At 43.8% G+C, this 22,437-nt stretch overlaps 1 pseudogene; it reads right to left on the reverse strand.

Moving 5' to 3' along the window:
* Positions 1–19,514: 19,514 nt before the first annotated feature.
* LOC147449557 (U5 spliceosomal RNA) lies at positions 19,515–19,629 on the reverse strand (annotated as a pseudogene).
* Between the last annotated feature and the right edge of the window lie 2,808 nt (positions 19,630–22,437).

Raw genomic sequence — 22,437 nt, forward strand, 5'->3', positions numbered from 1 at the left:
GAGGTGCACAAATCTGTGTAAGAGCGAAGCTATGATGCTTCGATTAGGGCTCGAGGTTGACAGGCCTTCTCCATGCAAGGCAAAGATGGCAAACAACGCAAAAGTAAAGTGTGTGGGTGTGGTAAGTGCCGTGAAAATAAAAGCTTTCAACACTGAGGTAAAGGTAGATGTTTTTGTAATGCCTACTAAGGGGGAGGGCTATCCACTAATTTTGGGAAGGCCAAGGTTGATGGCCATGAAGGCAAAACAGGACTGGGGTACTGGCCTTCTACGCATGACCGGTAAGAAAGGGGAGACAATCTACTACGACATGAGGATTGGCAAGCAGAAGCAAATGAATCTGGAAACATCGGCAGATGAAACCACTAGCAAATCTTCCAGTTCTGAGGAGGAGACCACATCCACCGAAGAAAGTGACAGTTCCATTGATGTGATGGGTATCATTATGAAGGATTCACAAAGGGTAAGCACAACTGGTGATCCATCACCAAAAGGGAAACCCAATGAAGAGGAGAGAAAATCACCTGGCCTAGGAGGAAGTAGGTTGAAGGGTATGTTGTCTACGGAATTAACACTTGAGGAGAAAGATAGCTTTTTTGCAAATGTTGATGGGATTTCCTAACCTGTTCATTAACAACTATGAAAGAATCACAGACATTACAGTGGTGGAACATCATATTAAGCTGAAGGAAGGGGTAAAACCAGTTGTGCAAAAGCTACGACGATTGGGGGTCATACAAGAAAAGGCACTCTTGGCCGAGGTAAGGAAACTGCTGGAGGCGGGATTCATCTATCCTGTAGAAAACTCAGAATGGGTGTCACCCGTAGTGGTGACGCCTAAAAAGAATGGTAAGTGGAGGGTCTGTGTTGACTACAAACCATTAAATGCAGCTACAAAGAGAGACCACTTTCCTCTCCCTTTCTTGGATGAAATTCTGAATGAAGTAGCGGGTTTTGAATGCTATACCGTCTGTGATGGTTATTCTGGATACTTTCAAATACGCATAGCCTTGGAAGATTAGCTAAAAACCACTTTTATCACGCCATGGGGTTGTTTTGCATACAGGGTTATGCCATTTGGTCTCAAAAATGCACCTGCCACATTCCAAAGATATGTCACACATGTTTTTCAACCGTTCTTTGGAACATCCATAAGAGTGTTCATTGATGATTTTTGTATATATAGCTCCCGTATGTCACATTTAGAAAAGGTAACTGAAGGTTTGGCCAGGTTGCAGAGCCTAGGTGGGCAATTAAATGTGGATAAATGCCACATTGGGGAGAGTAAAGTCATTCTACTAGGCCATGAAATTTCAGCAAAAGGTATCAACGCCGACCCAAGTAAGGTGTCCGCACTCATAGCCCTACCTTCACCAAACGACCGCATGTCAACTGGTCTCTTTTCTACAGAAGGTGAGGTACTTAAGTAGATTCATACATCTACTATCACAACTTGTTCTACCACTGCAACAACTCACTCAAAGATCAACTTTCACCTGGGACGAGGAAAGCGAACATCACTACAACAAGGTAAAGGAGGTCTTAGCCACTCTGCCAACTATCTCACCACCTAAGTGGGATGAAAAATTCTATGTCACCTCAAGTGTTGGTGATGACTCATTGGGGGCTGTGTTACTCCAAAAGGATACGAAGACATCTTTCATGAGGCCAATCTACTTCTCTAGTCGAATGATGACAGCAGGAGAGAAAGGTTTCACCCATGTGGAACACTTAGTCCTAGCTCTTAGATTTGCAACTACAAAGTTTAGGTCATATTTGCTGCCTAAGCAATTTGTGATTCTAACCACGGATGAAATATTTCCCTATGTTGTACAACACATGGATGTGTCTGCTAGAATTACTAAATGTCTAGTTCGTCTGCAAGAGTTTGACTACACGGTACAGGTAGAAAGCACGACAAGGGAAAGTTTGGGGGGACTCATGACCTACCAAGTCTTTGAAGGGAAGGAGAAGCAATCTAAGGAAGGAGAATTCCGATTACCTCCAGTACCACCGATGGTAGAAGGAGCATACTCTCTCTACTTTGATGGAGCCTACAAGCGAGCGTCTGACAAAGCAGCTGCAGGCATAGTGGTCTTTGATGACAAAGGGACAAAGGTATTTGCGTTGGGCCAATTGTTAGATTCACATTCTAACAATGAAGCTGAGTATGCAGCACTAACCAAGGGTCTACAATGGTGCGTCTCGCAAGGTGTACAACGCCTTAATGTATTTGGGGATGCTCTACTTCTGGTAAGGCAAGTAAATGGAGCATGGACATGCAAGAATCCTAGTTTAAGGACTCACTTAAGTGGTGTAAAAACCTTGTTGGGTAAGTTTGAAGAAGTTCAAATACACCATATCCCAAGGGCTCAAAACCAAGAAGCAGATGCCCTAGCAAGTGAAAGACTACAGGAAGTGGTGGTTGGATCAATAAAACTAAAGCTCCCTCTATTTCAAGGAAGTGATGCCTTGCCTGACATCATGCATTTTCTGGAAACAGGGGAATGCCCATCAGATTTAACAAAGGGACAGAAGCAATGGCTGACACGGAAGGCCACAAGGTATCGACTCATCAATGATGGTTTGTACTGTAAGGGTAAGGACCAAATACTCAGGAAGGTCCCTCTCTCTCACGAAATCACGGGAGTAATTGCTAGCTATCACGACGGGGTTTGTGGTGGTCACTTTTCCCTAGACATAACAAGTAGGAAAATCTTGCAGGCAGGCTTCATATGGCCTAGCCTCAACCGTGATGTACACCATTGGTGCAAAACGTGTAAGTTGTGTCAAAAGGCCGGCACTAGGTCACGTATGCCTGAACCACAGACACCTATTCTCTCATATGGCCCATTTGAAAAATGGGGTATTGATGCCATTGGGCCATTACCTAGGGCCAACTCAGGAAAATTCTACATTATCATGGAGGTCGACTACATGACTAGATGGGCAGAGGCTACAGCCACCACTAGAATCACAGCGGTAGAGGTAGCTAAATTTATCTACGAGCACATATGCTATAGGTTTGGCACACCTTTAGAGATCATCTCTGATAGAGGGCCAGGTTTCAGAGCAGACTTGGTAGGAGAATTAATGCAGAAACTGGGCATTACAAGGAGGAACTCTTCACCATATTACCCTCAATGTAATGGCCTAGTTGAAAAGGTAAATGGAATGGTTTCTAAAATTATTACCAAGCAGGTAAACAATCATCCTGGAGACTGGGATAAGTATCTACTACCAGCTTTATGGACCTACAGAACTTCATTTTGTACATCCTTGGGATTCACACCGTATCATCTAGTATTTGGTAAGGAAGCAATCTTGCCCATTGAAGTGAAACTACAAAGTCTCAGAGTAATGGCAAGCCAACTTCAACAACCCAACATGCATTTGAGAGATCACATCATCAACTTGGAAAGACTACAGCTGGACAGAGAAGAAGCAATAAAATTATTATGCAGCACAAGCAGAGCATAGACGGCTTAGCTTTAACGAGCATCTCCGGAAAAAAGAATTGAAGAAAGGAATGTTGGTGCTCCGCTACGACAATCGCTTCGACACGCGCAAGGATAAGAAACTCCTACTCCGATGGGAAGGTCCTTTCATCATCAGGAAAAAGTATGCCAATGGAAGCTACCAGCTTATATAGGCTGATGGAAAACTTCATAAAACCAGGGTAAATGGTTGGCGACTTAAACCTTATTTTCTTCCATTTGACCAGGCTCCACCAATTGACATTCCAAACGAGGACACACCATCAGCCGCCACCTCTGACGATAATGATCAAAAAGAGCTAGAGACATGAATGCCTCTAGCCAAAAGGGGAGGGCTAATGATGGGGGCTTTTCACAAGCCAAGCTCCCATACCCCTCTTCTCTCGTCCCCACCCCATGAAAACCCCTCTTATGGAGGGAGTGATAAAAGGCATTGGAAAAAGTAAGAAAAAAATAAAGTATGATTATGTAAATATGTAAGGGAGGTAAAATAGGCCACCTCATGCCTGCGGGGTAGCCCATCCCCACCTTGCCTCCTTTTTCTTCACTGTTGCCCCGCCGTGTGTCCCTTTTCCTCTCCTCCACTCAAAAGGTCAACCCCCTCTCTCTTCCCCTTGTCCTTTCTCCTTTCTCTCTCCCCTCAAGCTACCCCACCTCTCACCAATAATGCATTATAACTCACCAATAATGCACCAACTCACATGCAACTTACCCTATCTTCCAAAATAGTATACCCCACCCCCTCTTTCTCTCTCCTATCATATCCCATGACCCAAATACCCCCCTCTCTCTCTAAAGGGCGCCATGTCTCTTGTCTTGTAGCTAAATAACCTCCCCCACACTCACACACACTCAGTTTCACTGAAAAAAGGTGCCCACAGATCCATCCCCACCTGGTGGTTACCTGATTTTTCTTGTGTTCACACACATCTGCACACAGATTCACCTCTGAATACACTCCCCTCTCTCCCCTCTTGTAATTACTTTATTCTCCATGTCACCTCTCACTTTTTTTCATCAACCCATCTCTCTCTCTTAGTCTCTCTCTCATGAGACTGCTGTTCTGGCACATATACACACAGCCAGACAAGTGGGGCCCACAGTCACATGGCCTATGTAGATAATGATTTCTTCATTTCTAAATTCTAGAATTTCTCCCCCCTCCTCCCCTATATAAAGAGGGGTCACCATCACACAAAACACACACAACATCACCAAAGAACACACTATGCACTGTGTGTGCCTAGTACACACACACACCATCACCATCACCGCAATCACCATGCTTGTCTTGAGCATGACCTCTACACCCTTGGCTATGGAAGATGAAGGGCAACTAAATGAAGGATGATGGCCATAATCCTCATGCGAGTCTTCGCCATCAACTCCCACCTATCCGCCATGTGCTCTACCACTCTCTCCCTTCTCATTCCCCTACCCTATGCTCCCCATTTCATCGCCTAATTCTCTAAATAAATCTTGAGGTTTTGTGAGTATGTTTTCTTGCAATGTTTTTCCCATGTGAGGTGTGCGGAATCGCCACCTAGTCTTGTGTTTTGGAGTGAGCTTGTGTATGTGTGAAGGGTGTGCGGATTCGCCATCCTTTTGTGATGCCTAAGTACTAAGCCGCTATACCCCCTCCCTGGTGCCCCCTGTTTGCTTTACCATCACAGGCTCGAGACGCACCATTCGGTCCCCCCGGTGTTTTAGAGGCCGTCGGGGTTCGGGGTTCGCTTTGCTCCCGTCAATAGCATAACATATGCAAATTGACGACTTGGTTGCAATTCGCTCCTTGGCTTCTTGACGCTTTGACTATAACTTGACTGTAACTTTGTAGGCCTTGAGAACTTCATATTCACACCTAGTATGGGAGAAACGAGGCCAAAAAAAGTATGGCATCAACTGTTTAGGTCTAAAGTAAAGATGCACAAAGTGCATTTACGATTGCAATACATTACATGTATTCACTACTTATGCATTTAATTTTTTAATACACCACATGTTAAAAATGTTATTATGTATTGCCTACCTACCATATGCAAAGAGTTGTACGTATAATTAACATATACGGATGTTGATCAACATCGAGTATATACTCGATGTTGATCAACATCAAGTATATAGTTCTGAAAGCATCATGCATGTAAAGCAAATTGTGTTAGGAAATAAGACGTAGCTAAATAGATATTTGAGTAGATTACTTGGAGAGAGATAGATTTCACACACAAGAGATTATAGAGTAGAGAGAGAGAGAGATTACACACTATATACGTGGTTCACCCAATGTGGGCTACGTCCACGGGAAAGCAGCCACTCAATGGCTTTAGCACTTCAAAAGAAGAAGTAGTTTACAAAGGGATTAAACCCTTAATAGAGCTCCCGCCTTGCTTCACTCTCACCACCTCACACTCACCTTGTTGCATCAACTTCACACTATGAAGTGTGTGTAGAAATGGCCTCCTTTTATAGGCCAAAAGGGCTGCCCTCTCTTATGAGAGGCATCCATGTGTAGCCGCCCTTGTGCGAATAAGTCCAAATCGGACCCTCCAATCCGCCCATGTGTGGCCTCCCTTGAGAAGACAAGTCCGCTTTTGAATTCGGCCACCGGCCATTGACTTCCGACCACCGGCCACCGGCCAACCGAGGTTGTTTTCCGACCACTTTTCAGCCGCCGTCCGGCCATAATATTCCTGCGAGTTGCCCCTGATTCTTGACTCTAAAAATTTTGGTTTCCGGTGAGTGATTTTCCTTCACGCACGATGGCTTCTCGTCATAATGGGGGCCTTACAAATGTGCGCTTTTACCACAGAAAATTACAAGGGTAAATCAGGCTCCATACTTAACAATCTCCCACTTGGAGAATGACCTCCAAACCAAACCTGTGACTGCTTTCCATTCTGGCTTCTTATCCTTGAATGCCAATTGAAGATGAGCAAAAGCTCAACTTCTCCTTGTTGACCACCTTTGTAAACATGTCTGCAGGATTTTCACTTGTATGCACCTTTCCTAGCTTTATCTGGCCCTATTCCAAAAGAGTGCGTATGAAGTGATATCTCACCTCAATGTGCTTTTTCCTTGAATGAAAGGTTGAGTTCTTTGCAAGATGGATAGCGCTTTGGCTATCACTGTACAAGACACAATTGTCTTGTTTGAATCTAAGCTCTTCTAAGAATCTGTGAAGCCATAGAATTTCTTTGCTTGCCTCCGTCATTGCTACATACTCTGCTTCCGTGGTAGAAAGTGAAACCACTTTCTGCAGCTTTGAATCCCAGCTTATTGTTGTGCCTCCAACCGTGAACACATAGCCAGTAGTGCTCCTTCGAGTATCTTTGTCACTTGCCATATCTGCATCAGCATAACCTTCTAGAAAAATATCAGTTCCTCCAAAATACAAAGCATTTGTTGTTTTCCCTTTTAGATACCTAAGTATCCACTTCACATCTTGCCAATGCTCTTTACCTGGGTTGTCCATGAACCTACTCACAACTCCCACTGCATGTGCAATGTCTGGCCTTGTTCAGACCATAGCATACATTAGAGAACCTACCGCTGCAGCATATGGAACTTTAGACATATAGGCTATCTCCTCTTGTGTCTTTGGACACATATCCTTCGTTAGTTTAAAGTGACCAGCCAAAGGTGTAGAAACTGGTTTTGCATTTTGCATTGCAAACCTTTCTAGTACCTTCTTGATGTAATCTTCTTGAGATAGCTTTATTGTCTTCTTCGTTCTGTCCCTTGATATTTTCATACCAAGTATCCTCTTTGCAACACCTAAATCTTTCATTGAAAAAGATTTAGACAACTCCTCTTTTAGGTCTTTGATGTCCTGCATGTTAGCACTTGCAATCAACATGTCATCAACATACAACATTAGGATGATGAATTTCCCATCTCCCAAATTCTTCATGTAGACACAGTGATCCGAGTTGCATCTTGTGAATCCATGATCCAACATCCATCGATCAAACTTCAAGTACCATTTTCTTGATGCTTGCTTTAAACCATACAAGCTCTTCTTTAATCTGCAAACCATTTTCTCCTTACCTTTTACTTCATACCCCTTTGGTTGAAGCATGTAGATTTCCTCCTCTAAGTCACCGTGAGGGAATGTCGTATTTACATCCATTTGCTTGAGATTTAGATCATGAGCAGCCACAAGGCTTAAGACAAGCCTAATTGAGTTCATTTTTACAACAGGAGAAAATATTTCATTGAAGTCAATACCTTTCTTTTGAGAAAAACCTTTTACCACAAGCCTAGACTTGTACCTTTTCTTCCCACCTTCTTCTTCCTTCACCTTGTACACCCATTTGTTTTGAAGTGCCCGCTTACCTTTAGGCAACTCAACCAATTCCCATGTTTGGTTGCGATGTAGTGAGTCCATCTCCACTTGCATGCTCTTCGTCCATTCTTCTTTGGATTCATGTTACATAGCTTCTTCGTATGATTCCGGCTCTCCAGAATCTGAGATCAAGAGATGGTTGAAGGAAGGAACAAACCGTTCTGGAGGTCTACTTGCTCTTGTAGATCTTCGGGGAATAGGTTGAGGCTCATCATTTGGTTGACGTTGTTGCACATTGTCACCGTTTGTAGTCCTTGAGTCTTCACCGTCCTCAAGCTCCATGTACTCATCACCTATTTCTTTTGTTTGTTTTCTTTCCAAGTAATCTTTGTACATATTTTGTTCATTAAAAATTACATCCCTACTCCTTAAGATTTTACCATCTTCAGGATTCCATAGGCGATACCCAAAGTCTCCTTCTCCATAGCCAATGAAGAAACACTTTTTGGACTTTGCATCTAACTTTGATCTTAGGCTTCTATCTATGTGCATGAAAGCCTCACACCCAAACACTTTGAGAAATGCATAATTCACCGGTTTACCTGTCCATGCCTCTTCTGGAACTCCCCCATCCAATGCCGTTGAGGGTGACCGATTGATTAAGTACACAGACGTACTTACAGCTTCCGCCCAAAGCTCAAGCGGTAGGCCTGCATGTAGCCGCATGCTTCGTGCTCGCTCCATGATTGTCCTGTTCATCCTTTCGAAATCCCATTTTGTTGAGGTGTCCTTGGGGTTGTCCTTTGCCTCCGAATGCCATTGCTAGCACAAAAGCTTGGCTGCAATATTCGCCTCCATTGTCGGATCTGAGCCATTTAACCTTGGTACCTGTTTCATTCTCCACAAAGGCTTTCCACCTTTGAAATATGGAAAATACATCGGATTTATTCTTCATGACATAAACCCATGTTTTTCTAGTCACATCGTCTATGAATGTTACATAGTACAATGAGCCACCAAGTGATGGTGTACTTGCAGGACCCCAAACATCAGAATGAACCAACTCAAGTTTTTTATTTTTTCTTTAATTTCCTGATTTTTGAAATTTTACCCTCTTTTGTTTACCATAAACACAATCTTCACAGAACTCTAAGTCCACTTCTTTCAAACCTGGTATTCAAACCTGGTAGAAGCTTCTTTGTTTGAAGGATTTGCATTCCTTTGGCACTCATATGCCCAAGTCGGTAGTGCCACACCGCACTGTCAACTTCTGTAGTTGCTGCACAAGCTGAAGGTTGCGTGCTAACAGTACACAAGTAAAGTGTACCGACGTTTTCTCCCTTGGCAACCACCAAAGATCCCTTTGAGATCTTCCACCTTTTGTTTCCGAATGCAATGTTGTGACCTTCATCATCCAATTATCCTGTAGAGATTAAATTTTTACGAAGAGAAGGAACATGCCTAACATCTTTAAGCTTCCATTCATTTCCGTTAGCAGTTTTTGACAGAAATTGTACCTTTGCTGACAATCTCACAAGCTTCATCATCTCCCAAGTATACATACCCATGCTGCTTGTGTGGTGTCGCATGGAATGAAGCCCCGGAATCTACTATCCAGGAATTAGACACATTGTCTAATGAGAGAATTAGAGCATCTTGCTCTACTTTACCTACCACATTGGCCTCCGATGTTGGCTTGTTGTCTTGAGACTCTGTCTCCTTCTTCTTCTTGGACCAGCAATCCTTCTTGACGTGGCCCTTCTTGCCACAATTCCAACATTCAAGAACTAACTTTGTGAGTGACTTGCTCCGCCTTGAGCGATCACGACCCTTTTGGTTTTTGAACCTCTCCTTAGGCCTTCCTGTTGTTTCCACTGATAGTGCAGCACTTGATGATTCCCCTGTGCTTCTCCTTCGTATTTCCTCGCTTAGGATAACACCCACAACATCATCAAACTTAAGAGCATTTGTGCCAAAAATAGAATTACTTACAGCCATCACAAGGCTGTCCCAACTATCCGATAGAGATGATAGTATAAGGAGAGCTCGCACTTCGTCATCGAAATTGATTTTCATCGATCGAAGTTGACTTATGTTTGTGTTAAAGTCATTTAGGTGTTCTGCAACTGAACCATTCTCTGTCATCTTTAGATTGAACAAGCGCTTCATAAGAAATACCTTATTGGATGCCGATGGTTTCTCATCGAAGTCATCAAGTGATTTCATCAAGTCTTCCGTGGTCTTCATCTCCGAAACATTGAAGTCCACCGTTGATGCCAAGCTTAACCGGATTGTTCCCAGTGCCTTTCGATCAAGGATAATCCATGCTTCATCTGCCATTGTTGCGGGCTTCTTCGCAAGACCGTCTATTGGCAAATAGAGATCCTTTTGGTAGAGATAGTCTTCAATCTGCATCTTCCAATGTTGGTAGTTTTTGCCGTTGGACTTCTCAATCTTGAGCTTCCCTTCCTCCGCCATAACTCCCACTCAATTCAAGGAATCCTTTCCTTGAGATAATTTAGCTACAAGCAAACCTTGCTCTGATACCAGTTGTTAGGAACTAAGACGTAGCTAAATAGATATTTGAGTAGATTACTTGGAGAGAGATAGATTTCACACACAAGAGATTATAGAGTAGAGAGAGAGAGATTACACACGATATACGTGGTTCACCCAATGTGGGCTACGTCCACGGGAAAGCAGTCACTCAATGGCTTTAGCACTTCAAAAGAAGAAGTAGTTTACAAAGGGATTAAACCCTTAATAGAGCTCTCGCCTTGCTTCACTCTCACCACCTCACACTCACCTTGTTGCATCAACTTCACACTATGAAGTGTGTGTAGAAATAGCCTCCTTTTATAGGCCAAAAGGGCTGCCCTCTCTTATGAGAAGCAGCCATGTGTAGCCGCACTTGTGCGAATAAGTCCAAATCGGACCCTCCAATCCGCCCATGAGTGGCCGCCCTTGAGAAGACAAGTCCGCTTTTAAATTCGGCCACCGGCCATTGAATTCGGCCACCGGCCACCGGCCATTGACTTCCGACCACCGGCCATCGGCCATTGACTACCGGCCACCGGCCAACTGACGGTTGTTTTCCGACCACTTTCCGGCTGCCGTCCGCCGGCCATAATATTCCTGCCCTAAAGTTGCCCCTGATTCTTGACTCTAAAAATTTTGGTTTCCCGTGAGTGATTTTCCTTCACGCACGATGGCTTCTCCTCATAATGAGGGCCTTACAAATGTGCGCTTTTACCACAGAAAATTACAAGGGTAAATCAGGCTCCATACTTAACAAATTGAAGGAAGAAACGTACAAAATTCTAAAACAAGCAAATTGATAAAGCATCAATGGATTGCAAATTGAAATGAGATGTTTTACTAACCTGAAATGTTGTACAGATGTTTTTGGATTGTCCAAGCTACGCGCCAATCCTTGACTCAAGTTATAGAAAAGGAATGTGTATAGTTAAATATTTCATCTCGCAACAATGAAGTGACATGAATTGAAGATACTAAGTATACAAGTGCATGTCATGCAGAAGTGCCATACAAAAGTATGGTGGAGAGTTGGCACTGTGGTCTCTCCAAAAATTATAAGAAACGAAATCCGTGCCCTGCCCCGTAGCGTTTGTGTTGTGCCAAGCAAACGCATAGTCATTGGGAGTTGGATGGAGATAACGAACCTTACAGTGTAGTCCAACTGGAGTTACGCTTGTGCAATCGAAAAGTCCAATGTTTTGTGTATATGTTCTCCCTACCAGACAGAAAATACTCATTAGAATAAATATAGGGCATGTAGCTTATTGATTAAGCTTAAAGAAAAATAGATCTAATTTTATTGCATGCTTAACACCTGAGCCTGATAAGAACATCACCAAAAAGAAACTTGTTAAGTAAAACAACACTGATGGAAAACCGCTATCATTCAAGAATGCTCGCTTGTTTTTGTCAACCCATCAATCTATCGGGCTAGCATACTCGCCAATCGTCTACAAATTCGGTGAACACTTGTCATGATCTAGGTTTTGATTAGAGGGGTGGACGAAACAACCAACATGTAAGATTATCCACGTTGCCTATCTCAAGCTCGCCTTCATATGGCACTGTGATAAACAACAACAGCACAACCATTACGTTGAGGACGCCACCACGATCTTTCAGCAAATAACGCATGCCTATGAAATCCTCTCTGACCCACTCCAGTGTTTCTCTCACGACCTCACCCTAGACAACCAACCATAGAGCTCTCTCGTATCCAGCCTCTACCCTGCGTCTCATCATGTGCAGCACCACCGCATTCTAATCCTTCAGCATGCTCAATAGGTGGAGGCTATGCCGCCTACGAGGTCTACTTCATTGCGTTATCGAGGATGAAGCTGAGGGTGGGGAGGTATTTCTTCCTCTACTATGGCCACCTTATATTGAATACTAAATAATATTCCGACAATGATTTCTTCCATGTTTATGGTAATGTATTTTCCAAACTGTAGGAACGAGAGCTGGAGTTTGCAGCTGCTAATGGCAATCTAATTCGCCCCCCCCCCCCCGAACGACCCCTCCCTCTTTGAATGGCGATCTGGGTGGGATGGAAACACACAGAATTCCTCTATAACAACCCGACACACACTCTTGGGATGATACACACACACACACACACACTATGGGGCACCACTCGGCTTACACAACTCACTTGGTCGAGACAGGGAACACACCGATGGAGCAAGAGGAGAGAGACTATCCGTTTACCCACTCCACACAGAGATACACACACACACACACCCAAAAAACTCAGCTCAAAAGAGGAGAATTTCTAATGTTTAGATACAATTGATCTTGGGCCAACACCAATGGGGCAAATAGCTCACACAATATGGGTAAAATAAGCCAGATACAATCACAAACTGGAGCAGAAGCTTCGATCATAGGAGAAACTTACACAGCAAAAATAGTAAAAAAAAAAGTGAGGAATTTGCAAAATGGACAGTGCCATCGCGTCCGGAATGGCCCAAAACCCTAGTCTACAATGTCAAAGTGCTCAAATCCGACCTCGGATGAGCAGTTTACGGTCAAAACAGGCTCCAACAACACAGTTGTGGTTGTTCCTCCTCTCTTCTCCACGTTTTTTCTGGTCTTCTCTCTTGTTTTTCAGTTTCCACACTTAGCTTTATTACTTGGGCACCCTTGGCCTTTTAGATGACCTCAAACGGACCCCGAACAGGCCAAAAACTGACCTCGCAGTGCATAGTTGTCACCCTACTGCATCCATGCGCACACCTGGCTCTCAAATTTTTCCAATAATGCATCCCGCCACCTCGTGAAGTGGCCCCAAAAGATGGTCCTCATGATGACCTTTCTGCATAATTATCACAGGGAAACACCCACGTTGTGTCCGTACGTCTCCACGTGCAAGTATTGACCCCATTCGCCCTCCTGACGCCACTAGATGCCATCTGACACACCTGCTTACCTCATGTCGTCGACCCGCGGATAGCTTCCCTGAGAAGTTGTACGTGCTACCAACTCCTCATTATTGTTAAAAAAACACACTAGTACTGGTGATAGTGAAAATTGATGCACTATATACATGTTGTCCTACCTGTACACATGTGGGCCCCACGTAACCACCTAGCTCTAGAAAATGGGCAATTCTTTATTTGATGCACCATGCATGTGTATGTACATATGCGCAATCCCTTGCTCCAAAAAACTCGTGACATAATTTGCCCATCCCCTAGCCTGCTAGAGCATTCATGCTCAGCAGCAACAACACTAGTAGATGCTCATTCCACCTGGATCCCACACAAAAACACTTGGTATTCCCTGCATCAAAAACTTAATCAAGCTTCCACCTGGTTCCCAAGGAAAACCTGTAGAGGTGCCATATATCAACCTTGCATCAAGAAAACCATCAATTATTTTGTCATAGACCTGCATGTGCAAATATCTCTCCTTCTCCATAGTTGAGAGGTCTCCACTGATCATTTGTGTCATCAATTCCTGCTTCTTTGACAACTCAACCTTGGTCTGCATCATCCCTTCAATCACTTCATAAGGCCCTTCACTTTCATCCTCAACTTCATTTGCAAATGCGACTAAACCAGACTCCTGGATTCCTTTGTCCATCAAAAGAAATGCAACATCAGCATCTTCATCACTGTTGGTAGTACTATCACTGTCCTCATCAGTCATTGTGGAAAAGTCTTCATCACTAGACTCATCCTCATCCTCATAAAGCTCTTCCAATCATTTCCTTGTGTCTATATTGTATAGCTTCTTGGCACCTGTCTTTCCATAGAGGCTAATAGTACCACGTCACCAATCTTGAACAACTCCCATTGCACGTAACCATGGTCTCCCCAGTATAATAGGATATGCTCCCAATCCCGCTGGCATTACATGAAAATCAACCACTGCCTTTGCATCATATGCTTCCACTTCTAAGCTCTTTAAAACACCCAAACGTTTTACTTTCTGATGGTTTGCTAATCTGATACGGAAACCTGACACCCCAGTCACTGTGAGACCCATCTTCTCAATGCATGAGTGTGTTATGACACATATTTGGGCTCCATGATCCACATAACCTTGTCCCAAATTTTTCTTTTTATGCCACACATCTACTATTGGACAAATATCTGGTAGCTCATCCATTGCCAACACCTTTACTGAACCTCTCTCTGGTTCTTTCTCCATTGGGTTAACCATCCTCTTCCACTGTCGCTTTAGCTTAGGCACCACCTCTATAAGCTTCCCAAAAGTAACATCTGCCCCTGCTTGTCAGATCCTCCTTCAAGTCATAGCTTAATTGCCCATCCCCTAGTGAAAAATCTGAAACATGAAACTTACGACGAGCCCTCCTTTTCCTCTTGGCCTTGACATCCTCGCCTTCATGACTCTTTCCCTTCTTCTTGCTAGAACCTGGGGCACTTCTTCCTTCCTTGTCTTCTGTAGTCCTCTTCCCAATAGGCATCACTAATGTATCCTCTAGCTTTGATGCCTTCTCCAAGGTGACTACACTTAGCCCTTTTGTCTTTCCCTTTTCCTCTTGGGTTAATCCACTGGTTCATTCATCTCCCTAATTTCAATGCCATAATCATTTGACCTAGTTAGCACCTGTCTTGGCAATGGATACATGTCTCCCCCCATCCTTGGTGGCTTATCACATTGCGGGTTAATGTGACCCAACTCTCCACAATTATAACATGTGGGCGTCTGCCTCCAAAACCTACCATTGCTTTGTCCAACACCATTCCTAGGCCTTCTTCACCTCCCGGCTGATTTGCAAACCTCCCTCGACCTCGATTATTTCCCACTTGACCTAGCATGTTTAGGCTGAGATTCTTCATCAAATCTACCACTTGCCTCATGTCTTTCCTTAACCCATCATCTTGCACTGTTGTAGTGACCACTGCTGGCATAACCTGAGGAGTAACAACAACTACTGGTTCATGATGAACCCCTGGCATACGACCTTGTAAAGAGTCCATAGGCTGAAATTCAGACCTCATGGGCAAAGACTCTACTCCTAGCTGGCTCATTTTCCTTAGTTTCCACTCTTTGTTCCTTGCTACCTCTAGTGCATCTTCATATGTCCTAGTCTTCTTTAGCTCCACTCTCCAACGTATATTCTCCCAAAGACCAGCCAAGAACCTGTCCTTCTTCATCATGTCAGGCGGGGGTACCTGTGGTGCTAAACCCTTGCACATTCGCTCCTATGCCAATGAAAACTTTCGTATGTACGCATCTACCGGCTCACCTTCCTTTTGCACTAAAGCCTGTACTTCTTGCCACACTTTGTCAGGATCTTCTATCTTCACAAACTCCACTTCCAATCCATGCCTTAGATTGTCCCAACGCAATCTTACAGGTGGATCAGCCACACGCAACTCCTCTTCAAATTCTTTAGACCAAACTCGTGCATCACTCTTCAAACAGATTTGGAGAAGACGTAACATCTGCGCCGGGTCATGGATTTGGTTGCTAATGCAAGCAACCTCCATCTTTTCTAAAAATTCTTCCACATCTTCATCACTTCTTCCATGAAACTCTGTATAAGAGAAAGCCATGGCTACCCAAGTTTCAATGCTTTGAGAACCCCTTCAAACACACGTGCAAGAACCCAAAACTTTTCACTACCCAATCCCCAAAAACTTCAATGGAGCTCAGCTTTAGATAAGGACAAACACATGCACATCAAATGAGTTGTCATAGTTAATCATCGGAATTACAACAGGCAAAGGACATTCTAGTATCTCTCTTAATCTTCTTAGCCCGAACATAAAGACTATGCGCTGCTGGAAAAAAATCTTCCTGGTGGACACATGAACATTTATCTGGATTCTTTGAGTTAAACGAAAAGGAGTGAATTGAGGGCCATTTTGATCATCCATTAAAGTCAACCATGCAGCTCCCAAGAAACCACACCTGTCTTATCCTCTGATTTTGCCAAAATTTTAGTAGCATAACAGCATAAATGGCTCAAAAGACCAAAAAACCAGCCATTATAACCTGGAAAAATTTTGACAGAGTTTCCCCAGAAGTAGAGCAGTGTGAACCCAAAATATAGATTGTCTATGTATGCATAAACTTCCAACAATAGAACCCGACCATCAATTAGAAATCACTAATACATAGCCTATGGCGAGGTCACGAAAAGGGTGCTCCAGCTACCTGTATCACCAAAAGGATCTCCACCTTTGAGAATCCCCCAGCTCAATAAAACCTCACGCTATCGACCCTCACATGAAGGCTTATGCAAATCTCGTATAGTCAAGTCTCAGAAATGACTATCTTCCAGACCAAGTCTCACAAATGGCTGGGACTGCCAAATAAAACCAAATATGGATCCACAAAGGCGTAAAATGGCAGTTTCCACAAGTAACGTACAATCCAGCAGACAATGCGCTCAAATAGGTGCCAAGTGATGCATACCCACAACAACTGCAAGTGACACCACTGCTTGTAGTCCAGCTACCTGTACCTATGTGAATCACCTGTACCTGTACCTGTCCTTGTAACCTGTAACCTGCAACATGTAACCCTGAATCTCGAAGCTTGAAGCTCGAAGCTCGAAGCAGAAGGTACTCGAAGAAGATCCTACGTGGGGGCGCCAAAAGAATGTGGGCAGGATGAAAACACACAGAATGCCTCTATAACAACCCGACACACACTCTTGGGATGATACACACACACACTATGGGGCACCACTCGGCTTACACAACTCACTTGGTCGAGACAGGGAACACACCGATGGAGCAAGAGGAGAGAGACTATCCGTTACCCACTCCACACAGAGATACACACACACACACACACCCAAAAAACTCAGCTCAAAAGAGGAGAATTTCTGATGTTTAGATACAATTGATCTTCGGCAAACACCAATGGGGCAAATAGCTCACACAATATGGGTAAAATAAGCCAGATACAATCACAAACTGGAGCAGAAGCTTCGATCATAGGAGAAACTTACACAGCAAAAACATCAGAAAAAAAGTGAGGAATTTGCAAAATGGACAGTGCCATCGCGTCCGGAATGGCCCAAAACCCTAGTCTACAATGTCAAAGTGCTCAAATCCGCGACCTCGGATGAGCAGTTTACGGTCAAAACAAGCTCCAAAAACACCAAAAACACAGTTGTGGTTGTTCCTCCTCTTTTCTCCACATTTTTTCTGGTCTTCTCTCTTGTTTTTCAGTTTCCACACTTAGCTTTATTACTTGGGCACCCTTGGCCTTTTAGATGACCTCAAACGGACCCCGAACAGGCCAAAAACTGACCTCGCAGTGCATAGTTGTCACCCTACTGCATCCATGCGCACACCTGGCACTCAAATTTTTCCAATAATGCATCCCGCCACCACGTGAAGTGGCCCCAAAAGATGGTCCTCATGATGACCTTTCTGCATAATTATCACAAGGAAACACCCACGTTGTGTCCGTACTTCTCCACGTGCAAGTATTCACCCCATTCGCCCTGCTGACGCCACTGGATGCCATCTGATGCACCTGCTTACCTCATGTCGTCGACCCGTGGATAGCTTCCCCGAGAAGTTTTACCCGCTACCAACTCCTCATTATTGTTAAAAAAACACACTGGTACTGGTGATAGTGAAAATCGATGCACTATATACATGTTGTCCTACCTATACACATGTGGGCCCCACATAACCACCTGGCTCTAGAAAATGGGCAATTCTTCATTTGATGCACCATGCATGTGTATGTACATATGCGTAATCCCTTGCTCCAAAAAACTCCTCACAGCGCTACAGAGCTTTCCAGCTTGCACTACTGGCTATAGCCTCACGTCATGAGTGTGCAAGGTCCATAACCACACCTATTGATCAAACTTCTTGGCTCTAGACTCCACTTGCTCTTGCGCTCTCTCTCCCTGACTCATTCTCCACTACTCTGATTAAGAGTCGGATCTCATTGTGCATCAAGGGTATCAGTGACATTAAATAGTCTGTACTATGAACTTGTCATAGTCACAAACTTCCACTTTAGTGAAACGAAGTAGACGAGCTCCATGAAAATTGAAAAGATGCTAATAGAAACCATTTTTAGTGTATTAAGATAGTGCTTACAGTAGTAACAGATAAGAGTTCAGTATGTAAAGTGTCCTTCACTTTAGCTCAACTGCCCTTTAGTCTTTTCTTATACGTAGTGATATTCAAAAACAGAAACACTTTTTCACAGCCCTAAAGGCCCATCTTCCCTTTGCTTCCTTGGTCAAGCTATTATGTGCACTGGGTCGACCTTCTAGCAATTTGGAGGCCGCATTGCAACTGGGCTGCCCCTTTAACACCCCTTGGTGACCTCCAATATTTATCCTCTAATGAGATTGTATTTCTCCCTATTTAACTGCAAGTCGTCTTTTCCAGCGCTACAATTCTTTATTGGCTCCGACTCTCGCTCTCTTTCGGTTGCCCCATCCACGCTGCTCGCTTCAATCCTCTATATCTGCTACAGGCTGCTTGTCGTCCTTTATAGCTACTCCGATCTCGTCCTTCCCCTATTGCTTCTGCCAACGCCTCCTCTGGATGCTATAGCTTGACGGCCTCAACTTGAAGCTACCCCTCGCTACTCGGTTCCCCTTGTTATTCATTGCTGCCTCAAGTACTGGCTCTATTTCTCCAACACCATGGACTTTACTTGGCGCAACAAGATATTAGGTTTTCTCTCTCTCTCTCTCTCTCTCTCTCTCTCTCTCTCTCTCTCTCTCTCTCTCTCTCTCTCTCTCTCTCTCTCTCTCTCTCTCTCTCTCTCTCTCTCTCTCTCTCTCTCTCTCTCTCTCTCTCTCTCTCTCTCTCTCTCTCTCTCTCTCTCTCTCTCTTAAAGAGTATAGAGTCAAACCTGTTGCTTCTGAGGAACCTGCGAACTGCCTGTTCGAGCTACTTTTTGAAACCTGCGATGTCTGTGGAGAAGTTTGAATTGCTTCTGAGCGCAATTGAGCAACGCAGCAAACGAAGAGCTTTTTTTTAAATTCGATTCAGCTAGTCTTTTTTTAGAGCTTTTCATCGTAGTGATGTTTTTCTTAATAATTTAAATATAATGCCACGTGGTGGCTTCTGCGTTTAGAAACCGCAAAAAGTGCCTTGGGCTCACCAAGTAAATTTTCTTTTTCTTTATAAAGTGCTCGTAAGCTCTATCTTTAGCTTATGAAAAAATTCTCTTAAGAGCCGTTCACACTGTTTATAAACATCGGTTAAAATATTGCAAGGCCCCCCTCGCAGAGGCGGAAGCCCTTGTCAAAAATTCCAAGTATGGTGCTTCAACTGGGCCGAGCACACATATTCTTTAGTAAAAGGCAAAAGAACAGTTTGCTATGTGCTCAACCCGCACCTTGCTTATCGTTGATGAGTGCTTCAATCGCTCTTCCGCCGGCATGAGTGATACTGTCAGTTGAGGTCAAAGCCCATAGCCTAATCTTCACTCCAAAAACTTTTGGCATTGACGGCTTCAGATTCCAAGTTATGATATAAAAAATCGTTCCCACACCACATGACAGCCATTGGAAGCTTGCCATCATGCGGAAATGCTATGCTCCCAACCATATTGTGAACACTCATAAAAGCACTAAATATGTGACTCCTGCAGGAGATTCTCCATTTAGACATACGACAGTACGACAACGTGTTTTCCACAGACAAGTCTAGAGTGAGGGTTTTGAGTATAGAGGCTTTGGGACAGGTGTATCCAAGTGAAGGGATAGTGCTCCTTAAGTTTTGTACGATTCTGACATGGTTTTAGTGAGTTTCCTTCCATTTGTGTCTATACGGGTTGGGTGGTGTAGTTGAGAGTAGCGAGATTCTAGATCATGGTTTAGTTAGCCTTCCAGAGTGTTGTATGTGTGGGATGGTCTCAGCCTAACAAACGAAATAGACTGCCTCCGTGCGCCTATTGTGTCATTTGTGTCCTCGATTGACATTATGTTGATCTAGGTTTTGTTGCATGGACTTTATGGGTGGTGTGATTTGGCCCTGCAACACATTTTAACTAGAAATGATTGCATACGAGGATATAAACAAAGTGTGAATTTTTTTTATAATGGGGATGGTATGTGAAACACTCTAAAAGCATAAAGAAAGTTGGAGATTGAAATGCTTGAAAGTCACTCAATCACAATACTCTTTGCTACCACATGGCTCTATAGAGAATCCTCGACCTCTAGACTATATCAAGTGACAAAAACCTCGTTCTTGCCACTATGTTGCTTATGTGGAATGGATTGGTATTCCTTCCTAAACAAATGTGAATATGGTCACAAGGACAGTCAACCACCATAGGATCAAGTCCTTGACAATGAAAAAAATGTTAGTGAAACACACTCGGAACACACAGTTGCCTCTCAATAGCCCAAGATATACACAGCACCCCAATCCACTACAGAAACCGATGCATACGCTCTCAAATATAACACCACACCACACTCACATTCCACCATTTTCCATCTCAGCCCTCTCATCACACACACCAACACTCTAACTCACTCTTTCCACACACCACCAGTTTGGGTTGGCACACACTTCCACATAGCCGACACCATGGGAAAAAGATGAGAGCAAGAGAAAGAGAAGGGGGTAAGGGGAGAAGTGACACCAAGAGGAGGGAATGTAGGCTTCATTTCATCACAAAAACTCTTACATAGCCACGAGAATCAAAACATGGTTGGCTTGGCAAAAAACACACATCCCAAACTTTACTTTGCAAAAATATCCATAGGGGCGAGCCATTGTTGGATCCCCATTGCTGCAAGGCTTCCACAAGGCACTCAGGTCCCCAAGCACTCGATCCCAACATCATCAAGCCCATCTTTGTCAATTGGACCTTCAAGCTCTACCAACACCACGTGCTTTATCAACTTCAACTACCTGCTCTCTAAACAATTTGTTCCTTTTGGCACAACTTTGTACTTGTTGCACAACCCTGGCACACTCCAGTACAATCTTCACCAGCATGGCCATCAACATCGCACGTCACCTCTAACTCATAGCTTCACCTGTAGGCTTGGACTCCTCCACTTGGCTTCCGTCGTGCATATTGACTTGCACCGTACCCTGCTCCTTGCACACATTCACTGCATCTCCACTCACATGAAAGAGATCAAATTCCTCGTACCTCAATTGGACGACTTGGTTTCCCAACTTGTGTCAGCATCCATAGAGCTACTATCACTCAACTCAACATCTTCCTCTGTCTCAAGCTTAGGAATCTCAAGCTCAAGAATCTTCTCTAGCTTCACCACTTTGAACTCACCTACAAACCGCACTCTTTGATCTTTATCAAACTTCAATGGAGCTTGAATATCCATACCTTGACTTGGCAGTACATTTCTCGCTCGATCTGAAATCAAAACTTCCTCTACAATTGGAACCGTTCTAGCTGGCATCCTTGGAATAGAAACCACCATGTCTTTTTGCAATCATAGAACCCTAGGTTCCTCTCGTACAAGCACATCGCTTTGCACCAATCTTTCCTTGACCACCATCACTTCAATCTGCTTTGGCATCACCACATTTGGCAAACCTTTCCTTGCTTGTTGTTTTTATAGAATCTTCTTGGTCCGCTCTTTTGTTCGAGCCACCGCTTCTTCTTATGACATTGGGCCATCTAGTTCCACTTTGTCTCGCACTTCCTCATGCAAGAAATCCAAAAACTTAATTTAAGGAAACCAACATTTTTTGCAGTAGTTACGTTGATCAACTTTCCCCAAAGGGCTTTGAAATCCCACTCAAATGCTTGAAAATCCCCTTCCAAGCTTTACCTTAGCCCATCCAATTTTCTCTTCACCTCATTTAGCTGCACATCCACTACGAACCTACTTCAAAAAGCCGCTTCTAGGGCTTCACAATTGTTCTTTTCTTCTTCACGTAGGCCATCAAACCATAGCCTTGCTTGTCCCCATGAACCAAGAACGGGAACAATTGCACCACGCCTTCTTCCCTTGACAAACTGCTCTCCACAATAGAAATAAACATAATCTTAAAGCCAGGTTTTTGCATCTTCAACCCCAGTGGAGATCAAAAAACTTGTCCATGATATCTCTAGCAGCACCCGCTCTTTAAAGGCTGCACCTTTGGAATCGCAAAATCCACCACTTGGACTTCAAACAGGAGCATCAGTGTGCTCCTCCATGGGGGCACCAAAAGATGG

Source organism: Adiantum capillus-veneris, chromosome 10 (genome assembly GCF_014529385.1).
Source record: "Adiantum capillus-veneris isolate H3 chromosome 10, ASM1452938v2, whole genome shotgun sequence".
Taxonomy (NCBI): Eukaryota; Viridiplantae; Streptophyta; class Polypodiopsida; order Polypodiales; family Pteridaceae; genus Adiantum; species Adiantum capillus-veneris.